General features: G+C 39.6%; 1 protein-coding gene across 6 annotated transcripts in view; it reads left to right on the plus strand.

Moving 5' to 3' along the window:
* LOC134533212 (very long chain fatty acid elongase AAEL008004-like) overlaps positions 1-20,528 on the plus strand; it is a 197,824-nt gene that overhangs the window by 46,510 nt on the left and 130,786 nt on the right. For 3 of the 6 annotated variants that reach the window (XM_063370603.1, XM_063370599.1, XM_063370595.1), the window contains exon 2: positions 2,588-2,638. The exons of the other annotated variants lie outside the window; for them this stretch is intronic. The gene's annotated coding sequence lies outside the window, so the exon portion shown is untranslated. The remainder of the gene's footprint in view (positions 1-2,587; positions 2,639-20,528) is intronic. 6 annotated transcript variants of the gene reach the window in all.

Genomic DNA, 20,528 nt, shown 5'->3' on the forward strand with positions numbered 1-20,528 from the left:
TTGCTTATTCATACTGAAAAAAAATGTAATATTCTAACCAAGCAAGTTATTTGCTTAAATAGTCCATCTTTTCAAATATTGTAAATATTAGCTGATAAATAACAATCAAGTAATGAATAATTGGGATATCCTTATCGGACATGTTTTCTTCACTTGTAATGATATAACAAAGCATTGAAAACTTATAGTTTCACTCCGTTTTTAACACCACTCTCAAGTATCCATAAAAGCTTGTATAACCAGGCTATATTTATGATAAAGCTTTAGGTTTAAAGAAAATATAGCTCGTTCTTTGGAAATTATAGATAATTTAATTCAAACGAATCTCATTTGACTTGCCTGATTGAAGCAACACTCTTAAGAAGGCGATAAATGGCTTCATTTAGAGCTGTTTTAGTGGTCAATGCGACAGCAAGTAGAGGTCAAACCAGTTAATGCAGATGAATGAGATTTTTACACATCATTGAGGAAAGGTATAATGACTTACTGATCCCAGTTGTCAGAATGCGGTTAATGTTGTTATTAATAAGCAAAATTAATTAGTAAAAAGGTTTATATTAGCCAAATTTGACAACTTGCAGAAAATAAAGTAATCAGAATAACAAAAAAGTAAAAACTGAACTATTTACATATAACATTCTTTTATAGTATATTATTTTTGGAAATAATTTATCTTCATACAATTGCGAATTACTTGCACAGGCATAAGTCACTGCACATTCATGTTTGAGCCGAAAATTTGCCACTTCACTGTTTGGAGATAGGACACTTTTATTCCATCCCTTCAGCGAGATCCGAGCACTGTAGATAATCCTCGCCATTAGAGTGGTCGGGTTCCTGCTGTTATCTGCGCCTTGTTGACGAATGTGTGGAAGGGGTGTAGAGGATGGTCTGGTTTTCGAGAACACATGTCTTGTCGTGCTACTCTGCATTTTTCTTGTCATCATTGCATTCGCGTCCACCTCATTTACATTATTCTTAGAGTATTATTTGCACATATATTTTATAGTACCGTTTATTTACAAATATTTAATTGGATTGTGGATAAACAATTAATAATTTTTAGTTGCTTTTAGGTTACTTGGCATACATCTTATTTTCAACAAAATAATAATAGTTGTATAAAAATTAAATGAACTAAATATACCTTGGGATATTACTTTGCAAGGCATTTATTGGGGGATAAGTTTTATAGATTTTGCAGTTCCAACACTATAAGCACAGAACAAAATACGAATAATTACACAAAACTGTAAAACTGATTTGTAAACAAAATACATAAGTTACAATAGTTTACCTCGCGGTTACATACAAATTGATAATATACATAAAAATATTACAAGTTTTGAAAGCTATCATGTTGTTTCATTACGTAGCATATAAAAGTATCTCTTGTTTCTGTCCCATTTAACACTAAAATGTATTTTATATATAATGTATCACACATATAACACATGTTTATTTCATGAATAGTAGTTACTGAAGTAAAAAGGTTTTTCCTTTATTGCAAAGTAAAATACACAATATAAACTATTCATAACGTAATTTCTTCTTGCTTTTAGCATTATCAGAAGTAGTTTCTGCAATTGGCGCACTTTCTTCAGTCTTTGTGCTTTCCTTTAACCTTAAATCAAGGTAAAAAATACACGTTTTTATTAATAACACTGCCTGAAGCTATACACTGAAAACGACCCATGAATACTATAAATAATTTGTGTACTTACTTATTTTTCTCTCTCCAATTTGCTAGAATTTTACCTCTATTCCGTTTTCTTCGCACAGACAAATGCAATTTACCACGAGCATTACCTTTTACAAAACCTGCGTTTGTTTTCGCCAATTATAAATGAACATCCATTCATATATCCCGAGCTAACACAGCGACAGCAAGGAAAACTAAATCCGACTGCCTCGCAGTGCCACCCCACCCATTTCGTTCCTTATCGTGGGACTGAGAAGTGTCGCATATCGCGAGGGACTCAGAGCAATATCGGTCTAACGTACAATATCAGGCGCACATGTTACGCTTCAAGCAGCTGGAATTTCTAGTAGCTATTTATCCCACTATTAAGTAAGTTTTCCTGCGCTAATTTTGGATTCAGAAATATTGACTTACTGTGTTTGTATTGTGTGGTCATAATACTTGTTTCATCGCTGGGTTCGCATATGCGTCGTCGTCGCTGTATTATTTGTATGTGTTTTTCTTTCAGTTTATCTGTCAAGTATCGTCCTTGGGTTTCTCTATCGGTAATTGTGTTGTCCAAAGTTGTTGTTTGTCTGTATTCATTTGTTGTAACTATCTCGTCCTCAGCGCACAGTGTTCGTCTGTGCTGTGATATTGTTCTGACTATATCTGTGCTGTATTTACATTTAACATTGGCCTTTGGCTGATTTTAAGTTGTTTTCTGTGTATTTGTGTATTCGTATTTCTTTGTCCGTCCTCCAGTTTATCTCTGTGACATGCATTGCAACGGTGTTATGTCCAAAAATTGATTTAAATCAATATTCCCTATTGTAAGAATGATTCAAAGAACGTAATGTCGCAGTGTTGTCGTGCCGAGCTGAAGAGGTGTTTTTTTTTTTGCAGGTAGTGACGTTGCGACCGGCTGGCTCCCAGCATCCACACTCTCTCAGCGAGGTAAGGCAGCCGTGTGAGAGTATACTTGCATGTCCATTAAGTTCAGCCAGATGAAGAACTTACAATAGTTTCACTTTCACATAAAAACATTAAGGTTTAAATCGCTATACAAGTGATTTAAACGACCACATATGCAGATAGTTATGAGTGTTATATATATATATATATATATATATATATATATATATATATATATATATTTAAATTCTTATTCCATTATTGTAGTTTGAAAAATTTAGCAAAACTTAATAAATATAAAAACTAACAATTTAATTTAAAGGTTTTTATTTATATTTTACTTAAAAAAAACTAAAGGGGTTTCTTTTTTCGGGGAGCTTTATGTGCAGTCGTTATTAATGCCTGCCCCCTCTTCTAGTTAATTAGTGGTGCAGGCTGGAACGCGAGGCAGCCCACCTCGACAACGAAGTGCGTCTGAGGTCTTGTTTCCCGGGAATACCAAAACAAAGGGTTTGTTTACTTTTTTTCATTTTATTCTCAACTTTTTGTCTGTATAAATGTAATCAAATAACCACCTTTATGTATTTTATTGGCAAAAAAGCACCGAGTGCCGGGATGTCCGTGTATTAAAAAACGCAACTGTTAAAAGTGCAAACATGTGTAATAAAAAAGCTTTTGAATTTGAGTTTGAATTTGGGAGAGCGCGACTGAAGAGACGCGAGTCGTTGCCCGGGACTTCTCGTGGGCCCCCAACCACCTGCACACTGCACGTGGTTGTCGCGACGTCAACCACAAGCACAGGCTGTGAAGGCAAATATAACATAACTAGCTTTTACCCGCGGCTTCGCTCGCATTGAAGCCATTAAATAAGTATCAGAGATCATTACAATAGAAATGAATCAATAAAATATATTTCTCTGTAGCAAAAAATAAATAATTTTGAATTTTGAATTTTGACCGTCGATAATACAGTGCAACGGTATTACAGTACTCAGGGTTGGAACTTCACAACTGGAATGCTAGATGGCGTTAAAGTAGCTAGATTTTGAAACTTTTTTGACAAACATTTTTTTATCTTTCGTAAAGTTTTTTTTTCAATAAAAAGTATTCTATGTTACTTATTATACCTCCAAGAAAATGTGTACAAAGTTTCATGATGATCGGTTAAGTAGTTTTCGCGTGAATGCGTAACAAACAAACTTACATTCAAATTTATAATATTATAGTAGGGATATAGTGGAGTCACGGTAATCCTAAATGATTGGGAACAGATTAATGATTTGGATTAACGAATTAACGAATTTATCGGATCAAACGAAATAATCCTTAAAATAAACTTGAATCACGTCGTAACGTGTGATTACACAAACGTGTATTATTACGTGTGATTACCGCAGTTTATATTGTACGGTCTGTTTAAACACGACCAAGTCTCTGGACGAGGGGTGGGGTGATAGAGGGGAACGCTGCCTAACACAGTAGTGTTAGGTTGTTCTAAGGACAGGTCACAGTGCTCGACAGTTGTGGTATGTTGCGGCGTGGTGGGGGGAAGTTGGTACAACTGACTGAACAAGTCTCTTTTTGACGTTGGCGCCCCTTTCACAGACGGCCACAGAAACGTTAGAATACATCGGAGTATTCGATTATTTGAATCGATATTGTCAAAGCATATACGAAAACACTTACTTTAAACCTTTTTGAATCAATATTGTAAAACAATTATTCAACAAAAATGATTTTAATTTTTTTAAATCCAAATCTGCAGCACTTGCTGGTGTAGCCCTATAAAAAAAATGGTGACACTGTAACTAGCAGCTTGTTATTGAGTGGAGAATGAACAGCACTAGATGAAAGCTTGAGTATAACGCGGGGTTTTTCACAAGCGGGAGACATGGCGGACGTTGCGGCGCACCAGTTCTGTTTTCCCGTGGTATTCCCATTCCACCGCCGCATCAGTGTTCCGTTGTCACCTCATCGTCCTTGACGACCGCGGTGTAGAGTCGCTAAAAACCTTATTCATCGTCATTTTCTTGTCCAGCGCAGGCGAGAACAGGAAAAACCCGATTTCTCAGGCGAATTTGAATTCCTGGCGAGATCCGGTAATAGTCAGGAAATTACATTATGTCCATAAATGTTTCAGGTAAGTGTTGTAGTGTGTTGGTTCAAGGTCACAATTAAAGAATAACAGTTTTAGATAAGCGGATGCGCGAATATTGCTATGTTTTTTTCTCGCTTGTAGCGCCACCTATGCAAAATGGCGACTCCTGAGCGTAATTAGTATAGAATGAACCTGTAAACTTTATTTAGCAACAGGATGGAGCCCCTCACAAATGGAATCTCTTTGTACGAGAGTGGTTGAACGTCCAAGTCCCTGACCGTTGGATAGTTCGTAATGGTCGAGACGACCGAGCCCTTTTTCGCTGGCCTCTACGTTCATCTGACATAACGTCTTGCGTATTTTTTCCTTTGGGGCTTTATAAAAGATTGTGTCTACGTTCCGTCGCTACCAAATGATTTGCCAAAGTTGAGACCGAATTCGAGGCAATTGCTTCCATTACTCCTGACGCGTTAACCAAAGTGTGGGAAGAATTGGACTTTAGGTTGGATGTGTGCCGTATTATTAAAGGTGCACATATTGAACATTTGTGAGAGAGAAAAAAAACAGGTCAGTTTACCTTCGATTTCATGTATGATTTGTTGTAAATAGTCTAAATTAATTTGTTATAATATACCATTGAAACTGGGACATTTCTTTTATGGACATCCTGTATATCCTAGGTCTATGAATATAAAAGAAATGTTAGGCACAGGCACATAACCAGAAAAAGGGGGAAGGGGCAGTTGGGGCATGTGCCCAGGGCGCCGCATTTAGGGGGCGCCAAACTGGCGGAGTAATTCTTACTACCTGAATATCGCAGTGTCAGAATACAACAAAATGTTTGAGGGCAGATGAACTGAACTATTTGTATTGATAGTTACATATATGTATATCGTCAGATATTTAAAAAAATTGTATTTTTCGCGTACTATCCAACTTGAATGTATTAAATAGATACGTTTAATCAAAGATATTTGGAATAGTGGAATCGATGTGTGGTGGTGATATGAGGTGTTGTCTGGAAGGGTTTTGGGTCGGCTGGTTTGAAAGAAAAAAAAAATTGGTTGTCTGTAAAGTCGGTTTACGGACGAGAGTTTAACGTGACTACGTCATAACAAAACATTGATAAAATGATTGCGTACTTTTATGAATAAAATTGAATAATTTTTATTGAATTATCATTATTTTGTATGGATACAAAGGAGTGAAATGAAATCTACAATTTAATTGATCAATTTACTTTTATTTGCACTCATCAATTCAAATATGTTTATTACTTTAACGAAGAGATTATTTTAACTATAACTTTTATACATGTTTGCTATTTAACTTCTTCCAATCTGTGTTATTCTATTAAGGATAGGACGATGATAGGAAAAGTAGGAAACGAATGGGAGTGTTTCAAGTTTAATGTGTCTCGAAAAAGTCAAATCGATGGTTGTTCCAATCGAGTGGAAGAGAGATAGATGCGGCGCAAGCGTACAATAAGCGTAACGGGACACAGCGTAACGGGACAATGTGCGTAACGGGACACTTTTTCGTGCGTGCAGCCGGCGTTCATCGATTTATTAGACGTCACGTTAAAATAGGGGGCGCCAAGATAGTGCTTGCCCCGGGTGGGAACTAGTCTAATTACGTCCCTGGTTAGACAAATGCTAAGTAGCCACGTGAGACGGAACATTGATCTTCGGGGTGCGATGCAAGGACAACACTTTGTCCACGCTTTCCATAATTTTGGTCATTTTGCAAACAGTTTTTTTTTAAATAGAAGAATCGATTAGTACGTTGTGACAATGGCAGTGTTAGGAAGTGGCGGTGAAAACTTATATTATTTGTTTTCTATGGCTTTGGTTAGTGAAAAATAATGAAAGTCTCTGAGGAGTCCGAAAATTGCTGTTCTGGGTTTTGCTGGTCATCCTGATAATGCGGTGATATCCTGTAATGTTTAACTTTGTATACCTTTGTTTTTTTTTGTTTGTTTTTTTTTTTTAGTTTTTTTTTTTTAGGATACTTTAAAACCATGTAACTGTAACGTGTGCAAGGAGCCTACACAAATTATTACTTCCTCTGTTTTTATGAAGAATATCACCCCAGCTCCTGCAATTCATCAACTGTATATTAAGAAGAGAATCTTAATTTTATATGCGATGTCCGTATGTAACTTACGCTTTAATTACAATTCCTTCTTGAAAAGTCATTCGCAATCCAAAATTTTCCATGCTTATGGCCTGTTAAAATAATGACGCCCTATGTATTTTGTTTCTGTTCATTTGTGGTTTAAATATCGTAAAAATTGAAAGAAGCCAAAGAAAAATTTCCGTATGGGGACCCGAACCCGCGACCCTCTCATTACGAACCCGAAGTCCTGCCGCTGCGCCAACCACTGCTCGGAGATTGAGCTAACATAAAAGGCTTATGTAATGACCGATCCGCAACAAAATACTTTATTTCCTAAACTCTTGGCCATCTGGAGCTCCCATTTGCTTCACTTTCACGTCCAGCCGACCATATAAAACAGTGGCGAGAGAGAATCATCTGTGATTGGCAGCTACGACACTGCGCTCTGTGAGAATTTTCGGTAATTACTTGAAGACATTTGACAAGGCCCTTTTAATTGCCACCAGGCTGCCCCTCAAGACTGCCAAAATATAATAGCCTAACCAACGGACTTGCACAATAGGCTGGAGTAGGAATAACACGCATTGAAGAACTACCCCCTTCCAAAAAATAACCTGGCTACGGAAATGACCGCGGCTATAATCTGCGGACTTCTAAAGCTGGCATGGCGTCCAGTAAATCGGTTCCTGATCCTCGGCTAATCTCGGCAAACATCTGGTCCGAGACGCCATTTTTTTTAAAAACTAAGCGTATTTGCAGGCGGTGTTCGGGTAAGGGAAGGACCTAGGTGTGTCTCGGGCCGAAGCATATACGCCACGTCATGCCGGGATTAGCCACGAATGCATCGTGTGCTTTGTGCGGGGATTGGCCAGCATGGCCATGCATTACTAGTGTGGGAGAGTATAGGATGCCGAGGAGGGGAGGGGAGGGAACTTGGACTCGTGGTCCGCTTTCATATGTTGTATCCATTGCTGTATTTATGACCTGGGCAGCTCGCAGAAGAGACGGAATGACCCGAGATCACCCGAGCGCATCCAGGCGCAGCGTAGTTTCCCCCTCGGGGGCTTCCTTCCGGCGTGACGTCAGGGAGTTTCCGCGTTCCAGCCGAGCCGCGAGCACCACCTAGCACCACCTAGCACCACCTAGCACCACCAGCACCACCCCCGTCGTGTGTGGAGCACTCGTGCTGGTGCTCAGGCCAAGCTAGCGACTGTGCACACGCTACAGCGCGCCGCGCAGCCCTGCGGAGAGGGCCGGCGCGTCCATACAGGCGAACTAGGGAACCGCCTATGGCGCCAAGTAGCTGGGGGCGGCGCAGCACGACACATAAAAGCTGATATAACATGTTTAACGATTATTGAAACTAGATGAAAATGGATTTTTGTAACAGTTTAGAATGTTTATATTGATACAAGTAATTATTTAAAGTCCACGGTGACCTGTTTATGATTTGTAATAAGTAAAAAAGTAATAAAAAACACAAGCCTGCTTACATTTGATTGTTGATAAAATATTAGGCTTACGTGATGTATTTTGAGGCAAGGAATTTTTTTTTGTGAGTGTCCGGCCGGGTTGGGGGGGAGGGGGGATAGGGGGGGTAGGGCATTAAGGGTTTTCGCCTAGGGCGCCAATTCACCTTGCACCGGTCCTGCCTGCGGAAGTTTCCGAAGGTTCCGCTCGTGGGGGTCGCACACTACAGACGCCGTTTAATGATTCCGAACGCTCAGTTCCTTCAGTGTTGACCTGGTGTACAGGTGTATCGCGTGACTGGTTTTGTTTTAAACAAACAAAGGATAATCCCATTAATATAGACACTTTAAAGATATTAAATAAAGTAATAAATTCTCAAACTTTACCTGAACTAATCTTTTTACTCTAGATAAGTACGGCCACGTGCGCAGATCTCATTAAAAGTCTCAACAAAGATACCGATCATGACTGAGTGGCACCGAAGGCACCCGAAGGTGGTGTCAGCCCGTATTTTCCTCCGCCTGCCACCGCACACTGTAGGAAGCCGCCGCGCCGCGCAGAAATATTCCGCCCCGAATTCTCCCGAGAGTCCCGGCGCCGGAACAATTCCGCGGCGGACAGGGCTGCGCCATAGTGGGCGCATCCTGGTTTAAATACATGCAAACTGTTGAGCCGGAATTCTTTCCAGGGCTGCGCGGCGCGCCGTAGTGGGCGACGAGCTGTACGCGTTCCTGTAAGACAGAGACATCTGGCGACGTGTGTAAATATTTTTATATTTACAGCACGTGAGATACAAGTAATATTTGGAAACACCAGTAAGTTATCGCGGATACAATACGGTTTTTGGGACCTATTGGGATGGTCACGTAGGTTTGTGGGATCCAGACAACGTTTTTTGAAATTTTTTTAAAATGCTTATATATTATATATTTTAGACTATGAAATATTTGTCCACTTAATTGTTTATATGCTTATGCACTATTAAGATTGACAAAATACAATAGTCACTAATGAAACTAACTCTACAATCGGCCAGACGACAATTTGTACGCAAAGCGGAACACCCCCCAAAGCCCTAAATAAAGAAACCACCTCCTGAAGGATTTCAAGGATCGCCATGATAATATTTTTTCCCCGTTATTTTGTTTTTATCAAGGGATGTTTCTAAAATTTTAACTCGAAACCTCCCTTGCATTTTTTGCTCTGCTACAGATCTTTTCAACAGATATTCTTTAAGTATAATATCATGGATATAAAACGTGGTCAAAGTGATCATAATTAAGAAGTCTTGTGCGCCTTTTACACCCATTATATTTCACTAAGTAAATATATTTTGGAGATATTTGTTTCAGAGCAACAAATGCCAGGGAGGTATCGAGTTATAATTTCAGTAACAGTCCTTAGTAAAAAAAGTAATAACGAAAAAACTTTAAAAAATCAACATGGTATGTGAAACCGAGCCTTAAAAATGATTATCTCCCAGTAGTTGACCAGCAGCCTGTAAACACAATTAGTTTAAATCATAACTTATCAGCTATTATAATTTATGTAAAAAATTTAGCGAAAGATATTTCGGTGATTTAAAAAAAAACATTTAGTACTATTTACATACATTCATCGGAAGCAAAGTACTTGGATGATAAAGAATAATATTTTTCGTTTTTAAAGCAGGTATTACGTGAGCAAATTTTTGCCACTATAAAATATATGTAAATATTTCCCGAATTCTTCCGAAATGCCATAATACTAAACTTACTAAGCATTCATTGGCTGTAGCGCCATGCGTTTGTGACTAAATTAAACATAGTTTTTTTATCCTGTGCGCACGACTTCTTTACCACGCACACGACCGTACTATGCTTATTTATGAATAAGTAGTTTACAATGGTCTATTTCCCTTGAATTATTTCGACACCAAGGCGGCCAAATCATGTTTACACGACCCATGTTCTGTTACTGTTTTTTTTTAGTTTTTTTTTTTTCACCTTCTGTAGGACTGTTCTCCACTCTCGCCCTTATCTCCTCTCTCGCACTATTCTCCTCTCTGGCACTATTCTCCTCTCTCGCTCTTTTGTGCCTCTCTCGCTCTTTTGTGCCTCTCTGACTCTTTTGTGCCTTCTTCTATCGCTAATTTCGCCCCCCCCCCCCCCCTCCACTCCCGCGGACACGAGCACCCGGTTGAGTTCCGTAAATTTTTATGCGTAATTTATATACCCTGAAAATAGAACAATCACATATCTCGTGCTAATATAATTCATTGTAAACCTTGCAAGTTATTCATTTTCCCCCAGATTCCGTTTACAGTTATGCCCACGATAACTTTTAGTCTTTAGAAATATACATATTTTTAAAATGTGGGTTTGAAATATTGTGCATTTAGTAATGGGGAGGGGGCTGTCGAAATTGTTTGTCCCTGGCCCGTAGTTTCTCTCTACGGCCCTTTTATCATCAGGCATTCCACTAAGACACCATGTTTTAACTAATCCAAATTGAGTACATGGAAAGATGGGTGCTTGGCAGTTCCGTCCCTAGATTTTCCTGGGCCCTGGTATATTTATGTATGCGGGGCCCTCATATTTTTGATAGGGGCATTACCTCGGTGGCCGAGGGAGGTATTATATGTAATAAAATCTTTAAAACTATTTTTTAAGCCAACTGCCGATAGATTCTAATTTGTCTTAAGAAATTTGGATATTATTTTCTGGGGAAATGATACTCCGGTTTACTTTACGAATTCCAACGATAAAATTCTAGTGAAATCGCTACAAATTTCGAAATTTTATAAAAAAAAATGAATTCATGTACACTGAATTGAATTAGTAAGGGTATTGACCAGCTTTTGAAATAACATGGTAATAATTTAATTCTTCATTCTGCCGTGAATGTCCATACTTGTAGAGAAAACTAGGCAGCAATGACGGCTGCAGGAAGACCTCTCGAGCAGGGCTCTCACACACAGGAGGATGCAGTTAATAATCACGACATTGCCCTTGCGATGTTCACAAAATATATGGTCTTAAATACTGAAGTTTAGTATTTTCGTACAAACTTTGATTGAAAGAAGACTTTAACACATTAAGGAAAGTATTTAAGTTAACATTAATATTCCCTGCACCCTTCCTCTGGAGCCGCGCTTGCTGGGCAGAAAGGAACAGTGTGTGGTGTTGTCTGATCGGCGGGACGTGCGCCGACTGGGGGCGCAGATTGCAACCCGCCGACTCGCCCCGATGCCCCAAGGCCGCGCCGCGTCCGCGAAAACCGAGCCCCGCGCGCCGTGACGGGCCGGTAAACAGCGAGGCGACCAAACATCACGACCCCGGTTCTTCGCCACTGCTTCAAGGCGAGAAGCCGAAGATGTCCATCAAGTTCTGTCCCTGCCCGAACACGCCCCAATATTAACCTTCGGCCAACCTCTGGTTTACTTATATATATTTATATTTCTCTGTTTATTTTAATGTAGCTATACTAACCTAACTAACCGTCCATAGTGTTTTAAAGTGTTTTAATGTAGCTAACCTAACCGACCACTTGTAATTTTTGAATTCATTTTTCCTGCGCAAAAATAAAACAAATCCCGAGGTTGGCCGAAGGTGAATATTCGGGCGTGTTCGGCCAGGGACAGAACTTTATGTTCATCTTAGGCTTCTCAAGCCTCAAGCCACGGTATGGATCAGTGACGTCACAAAGGGCAATAAACCTCTCGATAGTTAGTGTATTTGATGAATAAACTATTTTGTCTGCAAAAACATAACTTTTGTTTCGCTTGATAATTTATTTTTAGTAATTCATGCTTTGTTTTAAACATTTGAATTTACGCTGATTTGTTTAAAAATGGTTTAAATTAAAGATGCAGTACAAAATTTGATGTCGTGAAATTCCTTAAGGTGCGCATAGCCCGTAGATACATTAAACCATAGATTTAAAAATAAAACTACAGTAACAGTTACTAACGTAAATAGTTCAAGTTAAACTTCCAATTTAATACTTTCGAAAAAATTTTAAAGTAAAATCTGCTACTAAAATTTAGCATTATGTCATACATCGCTAAAAATATATTCGCTTCACGCAATAAACTTATTCACACGTGGGATATGACAAAAGAACCTGTGAGATTAAATACAATTAACGATTAAGGTATATACCGTCGCAACGTCATCAGTAGCTGGAGTTTACAAAAAAAAAAAATATGTTCGTGTACCCAATGTTAACTTCTTTCTGCGGTAATCTCGATGTCCTTGGTTGTTTATCGTGGCTTATATATCGCAAGATGTCGTGTTCGCACTCGGTGTAGCTCAGTCGTGCGATATTCCCCGCGACCTTGGTTCACACTGCCTTGCATCGCGAGATGTGTTCATCACCAGCCGCCGTCGAGGGGACGGGACGCGCCTTATGTCAGTGCGACCTTTGAATATATATACTGTATAGAAGTCGCCAGCCCAGGTTAAAATTTCTAATACGGTTTTGAGGTAGTTGGTTAATTCACCGCCGCAATCGCCACCATCTCTAGGGCATCGACTTGTGGTGGTCCCTAGCGGAGAAGTGTCAAACTCTTCAAACACCCCTTCCCCCTCCTGTTGAACGACCTTGAGCTGCAGTGAATGATGGGCGGGGGGGGGGGGGTGCGGGGAATGACAGCGGGCGACAGTGCTGCGCTCCAACGTGTAAATAACAACCTAAGACTATACAGGACGTTACGGCAGCGCCCTGCAGCGGTGAAGTTCCCAAGCTGCTCATAATACGCTCATGAAAAAAGGAAGAGTAAATCCTATCCACTCGCGACTTCTATACAGTATATATATTCAAAGGTGCGACTGACTTTCGCCCGGCCAGGGATTCGGCGTCCGACTAGTCTGGCAGTGTCTCCTGTCATGGTTACACGATACACTTTGGTAACCAACAGTCCGACAACGATGTGACAAAATATTACTTTCAAGGGCACCGCCAAAAAAAAAAAAGAAAAAAAAGATAAATCTGGAAAGCAGGTAAAAGAAAAAAAATGTTTTTTGAAAACTTGGAAAACACAAAGGACAATTGACGTCTAAAGTTAAATGTTTTATCTATATGTCGTTAGGCTAAATATATTTTTGATCAAAAATTCGTGTGCTGTAAACAATTCGTGTCACTAATATTAGTTGAACGTAAGGGATAGACCTACGAACCACTGTTCACGAGCTTGAAGTGCAATCAAATGTGTGAAGTATTTTTCAACTGGTTGCAAGCAGTGTATCGTTTCAAAGTTTTTTTGACCCAAATTCGTTTTCTTATTCAGTCTGGCAATGTTGGTTACATAGTATTGATGGAAATGACACTGCAGACAGATTTTGTTGAGCAACAAATGTTACAGTTAATTTTATGCATGTTAAATGTGTTTGTTGAAATGTGTTTTGGTAATGATATGTACTGTAATATATCTCTTACCTGGCCAGGTAGACCGACGAGACAGGGAAACAGGTAAAAAAAAAAAAAAAAAAAAAAAAAAAAAAAAAAAAAAAAAACGGGGAAATTGGCTGAATGAAGAGCGCGGGAACCCTAATACAAAATAAATGTCTGAAGCATCCTTAGTAAATGTGCTTTGCACTTCTGGCTTCTTCAGGACACGACTCAATTATTACAGAACACCAGATTTAAGGATCTGGAATTATCAAGGTTCCTTACTTCGCTCACAGTATGTGTTTCGCGATCCCTCTATGCATTCTTTAAGCTATTATGTGAAGTGAATACTCGCCATGTCACTTGACCAGCGGTGGAAGAATACAAAAGGTATACATATATAGCTCGACTCATGCCGTATATGTACTAATGATAAAACTGGTGTAAAACAATTTGTACATTGGATGATAATAAACTACTGCAAATTGCTATTAACATTATTTCGAAACTAAAAATTAAAGCATTATAAAGAATTAAAATTTAAAACATTATATAGAACTAAAATTTAAAGCATTATAACGAATTAAAAATTAAAGCATTATATAGAACTAAAAATTAAGAGTTTTTAAAAAAAATTATTTTGTGGCATGAATCAAAAACTACTTGAGGGACTTTAAGAACTTTGATTAGTAAGGTACGTATTTGGCTAACTTAAAAACTAGGCTGTGCAGGCTAATTACAGAATTGGATACCTAAGGTGTTGAGCAAATGTAAATATGGTTTTAAAATAATTATACTTCCGAAGCTTATCAAGCATAAGAAAAATATTGGGTATCAATAATATACATATCAAAACTGTCAAATAATTTTTAATTAATTTTCAAAAATGCCATTCCTAAGCGGTGTAAAAGGGTTAATTTTATTTTTACTAATATAAAAAGAAAAACACCTCAGAATCAACTAGAACTAGAGGTAAAAATTAAAAAAAAAAAGAACTACATACATGCGTACATATTTACGTAGGAATTATTGTATTTTTTTTTTGTTTTTCAAAATTTGACCTTAGTTTGGGTGAAAAGAAGGCAAGTTTTGTTTTATCATGCGTCCTATACAGATCAAGCGGAAGGTAAGAAACTCAGCTAGAATAATGTATTATTAGTTACCTTGCATTTCGAAAGATGGTTACTGTTATTTTTTTTAAGTAAATATCGTATCTCAAAAGAAAATTAACGAGAAGGGTAAGAAACAAGCATGAATAATTGACATTCATTTACGTCGGATGTTTATTTTTTTTCCTTCTTAGAAATTCGACTCCATTGGGGTTGAAAAGAGCGTCGGTTTTTTTATATAAACATCTACCAACTCTTATTATACCAATTTACAAATTCTTCCCCTTAAGAAGTGTGTAAATTCTTTTTATATAAGAAAAGCCATATCTACTAACCTAATCAAATTGAATTTAGGATAGTAATAATTATTGAACAATATTCCTTAAACTAACTTCTCTTATTCATTATCTTTTCCAAATCTTACGTATGAAGTTTTAGAAAGAAAAAAATGGAATCCACTTAATAAGTACATTTAGAAAGGTAATATTAAATGTAATAAAACAGTAAGTTTATTGTAAATACTTATGGTTTCCTACCTTGGTAGTAAAAACCGACAGTTAGGTTTTATTTGGTATCGTATTAACTAAATAAGAAATTACCTAGGCATCCCTGTAGGAATATAAGTGAGGGATGATAATTTTGAGCGTTATGATTCATTGATAATAAGCATTAATACAGTTATACTAATGCATAAGACAATAAATTTGATGTAAATATAACCTACAGTTCAAAATAAAAATGCAACTGTTACACAAATATTAAAATAACGTAGTTATTTGTAATGATGTGAAACAAGGGGAGTTATAATTTTAATTATTCGATGCATATAAACTTATCCAGATAAATGTGGGCATGTAAAATATGGCACAATCTAATTTAAAATCAAATGGGCACATAGATCACAATTTTCTTTTTAAATAGGCCCCTCTTTTAAATGAAATGAGGTAAGTGTGATTTCATCAAGATAAATAAATGTATCTCGGAATAAAGCAAAACTGGAATTATAACTTCGGAATACTTAATCTTCTTTAAAAACTAAACAGGCTTCCACATTAACTCTTTCAAAATGTTGTTTTATGATTAAAATTATGTACACACATGTTATTTTACTGTGGCTATTTGTTTGGTAAAAACCTTTGAAATCAATCGCATACTTTTCTTACAACGTTAAACATCAGCAGTGTGCATATTCGTACGAGCGAAGCCGTGGGTGTTAGCTAGTAAGCAATAAAGTAGAAAGCCTAGCTCGGCAGATTCCAGGCCTACAGTCAGGTATACGCAACCGTGCATTTCAAAACGCTTTACACTGTCTGCTTTGTGAACACTTCGTACGAAGTACATTAATTTTATTGCATAAGCCTCATGAATTTTAAATTCATAACAAAACTAAGATTTCATGGATTCGTAAAAAAAAAAATAAAGTTAATGCCGTATTCCTACTGAGCCAAGTTTCACTGTAACGGGCATTAAATTTACCTGACGACCTAGCGTTACTGTTTTTATTTTTCGAAATATGTTAGTAAGATGTATTTAGCATTATATTCGCCGTGTAAATTTTTCTTGCGTTGTGCGAGTAATAATCTGAGCTGGTTTAATTTGCATGCCTCTTGTTGTTTGACGTGAGGACGTGACCGAAAATGTTAACGTAATGCGTTTGTAAATAAACGATTAATTGTATTTTCATACACAGTCTGCCATTTTTATAATCAACCCATGTTTACATACAATATTGTTTTTAAGAAGATGTACAGAGATTAATATAGTTTAATTAACACAGTGTAATGAACGTAGGATTTGTTGGGTTTTGCTTATTCAACATACGGTTAACTAAGTGTGGTTCTTAGTGGTTCCAGGCAACTGAATTCTCCAAGAAATGGCAACGTGTTCCGTTATTAACAGAGACAGTATACCTATCCACGCACAATGAAGAATTTTTTTTTCTGAAACCACATTTTATATTTAACCACATATTATATCTAAGATTCTTATAAGCCCGTGTTCAAAGCATGTTGAGCAATGTAGTGGTAATTTGTAACCACTACTGTCTGTGAACTTAAGATGAAAGTTGTTTGCTTGGTACACGTACATGCAAGACAATAAACTTCCGTCGTGTTGTGTGATGTGAAGCTGCAAAATTCTCATTTTGCGATGCAGTTAATGCAGCGCGTGTGCTGAGCTGCAAGAAAACCAGACTGGATCAAGTGGTTGTATGCACCAAGGCGATCCGGGTTCTGTTCCCGGCGGAACCAGACAGGGAATTCAGAAAAGAAAAAAAAAAGACCGGTTTGGCCGTGGCCGGGTAGTTAATTTTTGTCTGGCCACTCCCTCCCGCGAACAATGCATTCCGTCAGGTGCTCATTTCTTTGATGTCAAAATCGTGTGCACAGTTGAAACTCAGGAGTGCAGTTGCGGCGGCGGGGATGTTATAAAACACTGTATTCGCATCCAGTAGGGTCGGGGTTCAAATCCCGTCCGGTCAATCTGATTTCCGTCTGTCCGTGGTTTCTCCAAATCCTCTGCAAATGCAAGATTGGGCACTTTTACCAAGGAACACCGCCATTTCCGTGTCTTTCTTTCTTGAGAGTTGTGTATGTGTGTTTTTTTTTAACGATCTTGTCGAACAGAGGTAAATCTTAAAGGATGGTTGAATATCCATTAACACTTGCAGATTTGCACAATTATTTCCGGATTGCGCCTTTAACTAAATAACTAAGTAGAAAATTCCCACCGCACAAAAGGCCATTACTCTTTTTCCAGCCAGCTTCTGTTAATGATGTTACTAGTAGGAAATACAGGTTCGGGAATGATAGCCAAAATTAATAAATTCCTACAATCTAAATGACTGTCCACAAATTAATCACACCTTCATAAGTCCACTATTTGTTTTTCCCACTGGAGCTCGGCTCGAAGGTGGATCTCTGTACTGATCTTATCTGACAACGCACCTTGGTTCCGACACACTGCTTCGCACTACTCATTCGTCCACCGCGACCGTCCCCGGTGCTACCAATTTCGCACATGAAGCCCGTCCCTCGTTGCCCACTATCGCTCGCCAATAGGTTACTCACCATCTTCACTCAACTCCAGCTCGCGACCGTAGCTGTGAAAACCTGCCGAACCTTCCAGTGAAACACATGTGTCCAGACTCTTTCGGAAGACCGCTAGTGGGATGTACGTGTAGTGGTAGGGGAGTAACGGTTGCTACCTGTGTTATGTTTCTCAGTGAGGAGGTGGGGTTTTCCCTGAGAATCCGCCTGGCCTGCGCGCCTGTCTGGCTGGCCGGACATCGTCTCTGGCAGCCTCGTAACAATCCTTAGAATGCTTTCTGAGTATCCCGCTTGCACAATTGTGACTTGAGAAAATGAAAGCATTACTATAATTGATCAACCTGCAAAATGTTTTCTTACCTGAGAGTGCTAGCCGGCATAAACGAAAAACACCACTCTTAGAAAGTTGGTACCTATCGTTCGGTGTAGTTTTTAAACGTGAGACTTAAGACTAATAAATTTCGTGTGCTGTAACTACTATTTGGCATGCATGATGCAAAATCTATACTAAAATTATAAAAAGATCAAGTAAGTTTCATGGTTTGGTTGTAATAAGTAAATTAAAAAGCTATACTTACTGGATTTCAAAAAGAAGAACTTCACTTTTATAAAACTACATAAAAACAAATGGACATAGGCTGTGTTTGTAACTTAAATAAGTTACTGTATTGTAGATTACTAGATTACTGTGTAATAAATGTCTATGGCGATATCCCAGTACTTTAAATACTGTTATGTATCCAGACTGTTAGTAACAGCCGACCAAGAGGACAAGTTGTATATTTATCCGAATGGCAGTTTCATCATTCCGACCGCAGTACCTGTTCCCCAAGGGCATAACCAGCGTGCAGTAGGTAATGCTTCCTTTACATGGCGAAACCAGACAAGTCTGAATTGCCAAGACCCCCAATGAGCCTAGGAATAGATACAATGCTTCACCACGCACAGAGCCTACTGCCGGTTACGCCCAGAGGTTGGGGAACCCATCCCAACTTGAACGCCACCAGACAGCCGACCATACAATGAACCCCATCCAGAGACATCCAGTGCCGGTGAGTGGTTCAGGACCACGTGTGTCACATCCACCTGGGACCCCTGGGCCACCCAGAGACCGTGATCCGCCCTCTGCTAGCCGTGCAGGCTAGTGCCAGAGCGTTGCGTCGCCCGCCACGTCCACTCGTCATCAGAGCAGGGACTCCTGATGAGCCTGCTCCAAGCCGACCTCGAGACCTGCGCCAATTCTGACCCAGGGACAGCGGTGGTCTGTCGCATCATGGATCAGACCCGTGGCACCCTTCATGTTGCAGGATCGGTGCTGTCCAGGACAGACGCCAGCTGCCCAGGGCCGAGGATATCCACGGTTACTCATCTGTCCCCCCACGCAACACGTGTTAGAGCCACCCAAGTCCCGGGCTGACCCAGCACAAGGTCGCTCCAAGGTGACCGACCATGTGGATACTGGGCTCTTCACAGGGAGCACGGAGCTTTATTTATTTTTATTTTTTTTCCTAACCTAACTAAAAACTAAGTGTGTTTGGGAGGGGTCCGGGTTAGGAGGGACCTAAGTGCGTCTCAGGCCGAAGCCTATACGCTCTACTCATGCAGGGAGTACCATGCAGACAAGGGAGCATGCATATTGTGCTAAGGAGGGGATTGGCCAGCCATGGCTGCGATTGGCACCATGACTAACTCCCCTCACTTGACTATTCTAGACTAAAACTAGAGATAAGTTGGGCCCAGGTAAAACCTCTATAGGCAGAGGGAAAACCCTGGGCACTCACATGCGGGATGCAAATTTCATGCATTAATAGCAAGCAGGTTGGCTACGGGAACAGAGGGATGGTTCAGGAAGAAGAGTTGGACAGAGTAGAAAGTCACTACTAAGCAAGTTTGGGAGGGAACTTGGACTTTTTGTCCGCATTATGCTTTATTTGGTTGGGTACTGGTCTTTAGGGGGCGACTTCGTCGTTTCCCACCTGGCTGCCAGCTAGCCTGGTGTTTGAGAAGGGGAAAACGGAGCTTTATGACACCCCCTGAGGGTTCGGGGGTCCAAGCCCCTCCGATGGGTCTTCGGCGCCCCTGATCAACCAACTAGCCCACCAGATACCCGTACCGGGGGAGTGAGAGGTGGGGACCCCTGGCAGGGCCCTGGCGCCCCGGGAAGGCTGTGGGTTGCCGTAAGCGGAGGGAGCATCACTCGGATACTAGGGCCGGCTTTCCAGTCCAGCTTCCACTCCCGAGGAGCCAGGACCAGCGACCAAGAGGACATCGCGAAGAGCAGCGGTATGTGCTTCGAATATGCGCGCCGTCTAACTGAGTATCGATGGGTCGGCCACTTTGACGCCTGGTCAGGGGTGTATCTGTGTCAGTGAGCGACGCTCGTCGGTGCTTCTTGTTCGGTGTCGCCTCAGAGTGCGAGACTGGCCTGGCGCGCAGTCTTCTCGTCGTGCACAAGGCGGTAATCATGTCATCACATGGCGGAGAAATTAAGGTGAAGATGTAACGCAGGTCCCTTGAGTATTTTCAAAAATATCTACAGAACGTTTCACACAAAAAAAATTCTATAAACACACGTTTTAGCCATTTTACATTTACCTAAAAAGCAGGTTTAAAAACCAAATACGGAAACATAAATACTAATCCGCCCTCGGCGTTTTCTTTTTTGCAATTCGTAAACAGACACCACTTATCTTATTTTTCAAATCGCGTGGATTTTTTCT

The sequence above is a fragment of the Bacillus rossius genome, chromosome 6 (genome assembly GCF_032445375.1).
Source record: "Bacillus rossius redtenbacheri isolate Brsri chromosome 6, Brsri_v3, whole genome shotgun sequence".
Taxonomy (NCBI): Eukaryota; Metazoa; Arthropoda; class Insecta; order Phasmatodea; family Bacillidae; genus Bacillus; species Bacillus rossius.